This window comes from Podarcis liolepis (genome assembly GCF_965112155.1).
Source record: "Podarcis liolepis genome assembly, chromosome: 3".
Lineage (NCBI taxonomy): Eukaryota > Metazoa > Chordata > Lepidosauria > Squamata > Lacertidae > Podarcis > Podarcis liolepis.
The window spans coordinates 17,122,192-17,129,130 of NC_139557.1; the positions used below are offsets into that span (position 1 = coordinate 17,122,192).

General features: G+C 41.9%; 1 long non-coding RNA gene across 1 annotated transcript; it reads right to left on the reverse strand.

Moving 5' to 3' along the window:
- Positions 1-4,030: 4,030 nt before the first annotated feature.
- LOC310703511 lies at positions 4,031-6,377 on the reverse strand. Its single transcript, XR_014524207.1, has 2 exons — positions 6,276-6,377; positions 4,031-4,459 (listed from the first exon to the last, which is right to left on the reverse strand). It is a non-coding gene; the product is annotated as an uncharacterized lncRNA (long non-coding RNA).
- Positions 6,378-6,939: the final 562 nt, after the last annotated feature.

Genomic DNA, 6,939 nt, shown 5'->3' on the forward strand with positions numbered 1-6,939 from the left:
GTGTGTGTGTGAGAGAGAGAGAGAGAGAGAGAGAGAGAGAGAGAGAGAGAACCCCTCCTGCAAAATACTGACAGTAGAGGCGACCTCAGACGGGGTGTAACCTCTCCAAAAACAAAATAAGAAGCCAGTCTGCCTGTGGGTTCTTATTTGGCCTTTCTAAGCATCTGCCTATATTCAGTAAAAAAAAAAAAAAAACCCTAGGCATTTTATGCACTGCAGCAAATAGGGCACAATGAGCACACCTGAGCCACGCAAGTCGTAAAAAGACCAAAAAAGGTGTGAGATTGCACAGCTGTTTCCCTGAAACCCCGAGGAATCCCTGCAAAAGGTCATTGTCAGCTCTCACTTGCCCTGGGATGGCCAAGGGAGAGCAGGTGCTTTGGCTGCCCTAATCACAATGTTTCAGAAACGTACAATTCATTGGAGGAAAGGGTGGTCTGTCGATTGCCAGATACAGCTAAATCAGATTAGGTATGTTGTGCTCTGATGTCATCGCATTGGGCATGTGGAGAGAATTTCAGTCCCCTGAAATAGATACTCTTGAGGCAAAAATTGACCCTGGAGAACATTTAGCATTACTTCCTAATCCCTTCAAAATGGGTTAGATTCTGCAGCTCCGAGTCTTCTAGATTGACATGTTGCCTGCATTTCTTTCTCTTCCCCTTTATATTGGAGTATTCCTCAGTCAGGTTGATGCTAGTGCCGCATCCCAAGAAAGCAAAGAACAGATTTCTCAATGTGCAATTATGAAGGTTTAGTTGGAGAAGCAACACACAGAATTTAACTGAGAGTTGGGGGGAGCGTGTTAGCATACAAATCTTAAATAGGAAAGTGACACCTCATATGCCTTAGAAACGTAGGAAACAGAATTTGTTTTGTTAACATGGATTTAGCATGAAAACCCTTGAAAGATGTAACACCTTTGGGTTTGTTTGGTTTTTTTTTAAGCTGGCAATGATAAGAGACTATATTCATTTTAATTAAAAAGAAAAACTCACAATGAAATAATCAAACTTTCGAAATTCGCCACTTCAGAAGCAATAATGCTTTTCTGAAAGTATAATTTAGGCTGTATGTCAAGAAACAGAATGTTTTATTGTTCTGCCATGCTTAGGATAAAACTATTTTTGCTTAAGCTATTTTGGCATGTCACATTATCTTGAAGCATTTCAAAATAGAATGACATGAAATGCTCACGTTGAAATGTTTGGCTACAGCAGAAAGCATTCCATAAATGCTCATCTCAATGGCCATGTATTAAGGCACTGACTTTCTGCTCTGGATTTATGTCAGTGCAACAAAAAGCTTAGACAGTCTGCAGATTCTTGAAAAGACTGTCACTGGATATATATAAAATATGTATCCATTTCCAGCAATGATCCCTATGTCACAATGGGTTGAAGTTGTCCTGCAGCCTCCTTTCCTGCAGGGGACACGCACACCCTGGAAGCCTGGCCTAGACTTAGCAAGAGAAGAGGAAACCAATGCTAATGTACACAAAGCATTGCCTCCACATTTCTTCTACCTCCTCTTGGCTTGCCTTCCTACAGGCAAGCAGGCAGATAATAATAATAAGAAGAAGAAGAGTTTGGATTTGATATCCTGTTTTATCACTACCTGAAGGAGTCTCAAAGCAGCTAACATTCTCCTTTCCCTTCCTCCCCCACAACAAATACTCTGTGAGGTGAGTGGGGCTGAGAGACTTCAGAGTCAGGAAAAAGCAGCAATGCAAGAGTGAGCTGCAGGTGTCTGCAAAGCAAAACAGGATGTTTATGTTTGGGACTGTACCATGAGAACAAAGGGGCAGTCTATTCACTGTACTGAGCACTGGATGTTAGCTCAGAGTGTCATCTGACCTGTACTGGAAGTACAGGGGTGGAGTTTCTCTCTCTACTGTTGGAGACTGGAGAGTGCAGACGTGTTTCTCTGTACTGCTGCAATGACAGAAATAAAGACATGTAAATAGATTTCTGTCTGTCTCTTTCCCCTCCCTGAGGGAAGCAGGTGTGTCCCTCTCACGCTGAGTGGGATCGCCGAATGTGACCTTGCCTGTATCCTGTCGGGAGACGGAGACGGGGAGGTCAACAAGGATCTCAAGCCTAGTGCCTGGAGAGTGGCCAGTTACCTCTGACTGAGGCCTGAGAATCCGACAGGTCACCCAGCAGCTGCATGTGGAGGAGCGGAGACACGAACCCGGTTCCCCAGATTACGAGACTACCGCTCTTAACCGCTACACCACACTGGGAAGGAACACCCAGGGTAACACTAACAGCAAAGCCGGCTCAATATATTTTGCTGCCTGAGGCACAATGTTCTCTCTCAGGGAATATACAGGGTCCAACTGGACTGGTAGTTGAATACTGGTCCAATACTGGTTAAAGGACCGCAGTTGAGGACAGAAGGCTAGCGTATGGGGACAGGGCAGGCCATGTGGCACGCCCAACACTGTCCACTCCCTGCACCTCAGCACCTGCTGTCTGAGGCAGCTGCCTCACTTTGCTTTATCATTGGGCCGGCCCTGAGTAACAGTAACAACTTTATTTACTTAGTTGTGTGCCATAGCAAAGGGGGGAAAGGCATGCAGAGTTGAGCTATAAATTTGGGTCATAATTTCCTGGCAGCACAAACAGAGAAATGGGCAAGGCAATAATATAATTTTCCTTCTCTTCCTTCTCTACCACACACCCACCCAGTCTGTTCTTGGAGTCCACCCCAATCCTCAGGGGAGGGGCATGAGAATAAGCTATGTTATACAAACAGAAGTCATTGTGTGAAGTGGACCGCTTTGTTGAATCCAACCCAGTATTCCTTACTGGAAAGGGGACATGTGAATACATCCATAGCTGGAGCAAGATTTGGAAGCGGGGCTAGAGGAGTTGTTTTGACCCACTATTATCCTGTGAAGTTAGGGGTTCCTTCCACTAGAACTCCCCTTCGCCCTGTTTGGACTCCCAGGGTGTACATTTAGGAGACTAATTTAGTATCTTTCCCCTAATGAATCAGAAAAGAAGAATATTCTTGTTTATCTCTAAAGGAGGTGACCTTCCAGATGTTGCTGAAGGACAACTCCCATCAGTCCCAGAAAGAACGTCCAATGGCCAAGGATAATGGAACCACACCTGTTCTGAAGCCAGCCCATAGCAGGAGGAGTGTGTGGTACTGCTGTCATGGAAGCAGGCAGAGTTCAGAAAGCCTTAGGGTGAGGATGAGTTATTCTGGAGATAAGAAATATGGTCAAAGGTTTATATAGAGTGAGGTCTAGTATTGTGTGATCAGTCAGTGGTTAATGAGTATGTAATTCACTTTGCCAAGAACTGGAGAATGCTACTGCACCATTAGGTTAGGACTTTAGAGCAGAAGTCCAGGGCCCCACTCAGCAGAATGAGTGGGAAGACCCCCAAATGCAGTAGGGGTAGCTAATACACAATACCATCTAACCATCCATCCAACCAACCAACCAACCAACAATACCATCTACCATCTAAAGTCCTGGGCACTCATAAAACCATTAAGCACAGAGTCTAATAACCTAACTGCACAGCTTAGTACATGGCAAAACTTTTGGGTTAGGACATCTCCAGTGAGACACAGGTGGCTTTTGGTTCTTGAAGTGAAGATTAAACCTGGTGATTTTATAGCTTTGGGCCTTGTTTGGAGGAAAATGTAGCACGAGGAGGAGGAGGAGGAGGAGGAGGAGGAGGAGAAGAAGAAGAAGAAGAAGAAGAAGAAGAAGAAGAAGAAGAAGAAGAAGAAGAAGATCATTAAGAGGCCTGAAGGCTAAATGTTCAGTCAAGGTCTACGTACTTTTCTTTTCAATTAGTACATTATATAGATATATAGATATATAGATATATAGATATATATAGATATATATAGATATATAGATATAGATGTAACCCCCTCCTTGTGTGCAGCTGAAGACAACTGTTGTCCCTCTCCTCCCCTTCTCTAAAATGTTTGAGAGGTAGATGTTAAGAGTGGAGATAATACTGTAGCAGTTCCCCCAGAAAATAAAGGCAATAGACTCAGATTTGTCTTGTACAGCTCCAATAAAAAGCTAACAGACCGTTTTCACAGAAGCCCGATAGTCATCTTCTGACTTTGATTAGCACTCCAGCTTCTTCCTGATGCTCTCTTCCTGTCTTTTAGCCTCAGAGGTAGTTCTGATATACAGATGGCCTCTGCTAAATGAAGCATATAGGGAGACAGCTCGATTTCTGGTGGCAGCTGTCCCAGGTTGAGTTCGACAAACTAAAATCTCATGGCATCACTGACCAGGAAGGTAACTGAGCAGGTGGTCTTTCCTTCCACCCAAACTTCTGCATGTGTGCTCAAAGTAGAAGTTGCATTTCCCAATGGCCCTTCAGGAGTTGAATTTGTTGACCTTTTATTCATCTTCTCTGATACAGTGGGATGTAACTACAGGGAATATGCCAGTGGTTATGCTTAGCCAATAGATCTAAATAAATTGAGAAGGATTTATTGACAAAAAGATGAGAGTGTTTGCATTAGAGAATTGCTATTAAGGAGGGTGATCAGATTTCTAGAGATTAGTTAGGCCAGAGCTTTATAACCTGCATTTAAATTAGGAAAGCATTAAAGCTTACAATTTTCAAAATCCAAAGTCGAAAAAATGACTAGCATTTAAATAAAACAAAATAAATTGTTTTGGTTCTATTTTGATAATTGTAAGTACTGAAATATAGGATGCACTATAATATATTTGGCATCTGGGTGACAAATAGTGGAATCAGTGGCTGTATAAATTCTGAATGTGGCTGGATTTTTAAAATGAATTTTGTTTACTTGTTTTTTTAGATTTATAGCCTATATACTCATTTTAAAGGCTGGGCATAACAATTTAAACACATAAAAATGACATTATATGGAATAAAAATTCCTCACATTAAAAAATATGTCTTAAAGTTCTCTGCTGACTTTCACTATTTTGATGATGATGATGATTCATTATGATAATTTTATTACTTTACATATTTTAAGAAAACAATCTCAACCTACATTAAAACATCAAATAAAACTATCTAGAATAAAACATTACAGAAGAAAGTCAAATATAAAGTATCCATTCAAAGCAACATAATTAACAAAAATGTTATCTTCAAGATTTCAAAATAAAAACATTACAAAGGAAGTCAACTACAGAATGCACATTTAATGCAGCAACGTTAGCAAAACAATAAAAAATAAACATTTGAAAAGAAAACATTACTAGAGGAAGTCAAATTTAAAATGCACATTTAAAGCAGCACAATTGGCAAGAGAATAAAGTATTATCATAAGCACAGAACATATTTGCTGCTGTTACTGTCAATCCTGTCCATGGTACTTCATGGCGGGCAGTGGTTATGAAAGCTCAGGCTCAATGACCTTGGTCTGCACCAAGAAACAGCCAAATTATTCCAAACAGAACACATATATTTTTCACTCTATAACACGCACCCGACCATAACACACACATAGTTTTTAGAGGAGGAAAACAAGAAAAAAATTATTCTAAACGAAACAGTGGATGTATGATTTTTGTGGTTCATGCTGTGGCCACAGACATGTGATCTGACGGTGAGTTTGAGGTAGCCCAATGCAAAAATCCTGAGGATCCATGTGGATCCGTGCTTTGTAACCACGTTTTAAGTGGGGAGGGAAGGAAAAGCAATCAAGGGATAAGGAGCACGCGTGGGGTGGGTGGAGAAGGATGCTGCTAATAATGCAGAAGAGGGGTATAAGAGAAGAAGGCTCCTCTCCTCTCCTGCTTTGCTCCTTTAAAGCAAGCAGGCTCTCTGTCCCTCTCTCCTCCCCACTCAGCGGCTCTTCTCCCGTTTTGCTGTTTCAAAGCGAGCCACGGAGGAGGGAAGGAAGGGGAACCATGGATCCTCTGCTCACGATTGCACCAGATTCCCCCCCTGCCATCCGTAGGCATTCGCTCCATAACACGCACAGACATTTCCCCTTACTTTCTAGGAGGAAAAAAGTGAGTGTTATGGTGCAAAAAATACAGTAATTCTAATGATGGATTTTCCCTGGCATAGAATGAGAATGTCAGAATATTCCATCTCTCAAAGATGCATTCTCTTCTTTGTTGAGACTGTTTGAGGCCCATGACAATATATGAGAGTAGCAGGATGTGCATAGCTTCTTGGAGCATAAGATGTTGGGCATGCAAACATTATGTGAATTCTCCCGCTATTGTCAGGATGCTGTCAGCAGCTCCCGGCCGGTTGCTCAGGAAAGTATAAAGGCAGGGGAAAGTTTCTTACAGTCCTTTTTGAATTCAATCTTTACAGAGAGAAGCTTTAGAAACCAGCTTCTTGGATAATGGCATTGTCCTGAGTGAATCTCCATCACCTTGTCTCTCCCACTTCCTCATTTGTCACTTCTACAGGTGCTGCTAAGTGCCCTCTGTCTTTAATAATAAAAATAAATAATAATAAATTTTTATTTATACCCCACCATCCCCAGCCAGAGCCAGGCTCAGGGCAGCTAACACCAGGAAAATTACAATAAAAACATAATAGTGAGGAGGGAACCAATTTAAAATACAGTGGTGCTTTGGGTTACATACCCTTCAGGTTACATATGCTTCAGGTTACAGACTCTGCTAACCCAGAAATAGTACCTTGGGTTAAGAACTTTGCTTCAGGATGAGAACAGAAATCATGCTCCGGCGGCACAGCAGCAGGAGGAGGCCCCATTAGCTAAAGTGGTGCTTCAGGTTAAGAACAGTTTCAGGTTAAGTATGGACCTCCGGAACGAATTAAGTACTTAACCCGAGGTACCACTGTATATTGTTACCTGAGAAGTTTGTTTCCACCAGTGACCATAGCAGATATGGGTATAGTTAAATTAACCCATTAGCTAAAGTAGTGCTTCAGGTTAAGAACAGTTTCAGGTTAAGAACAGACCTTTGGAATGAATTAAGTA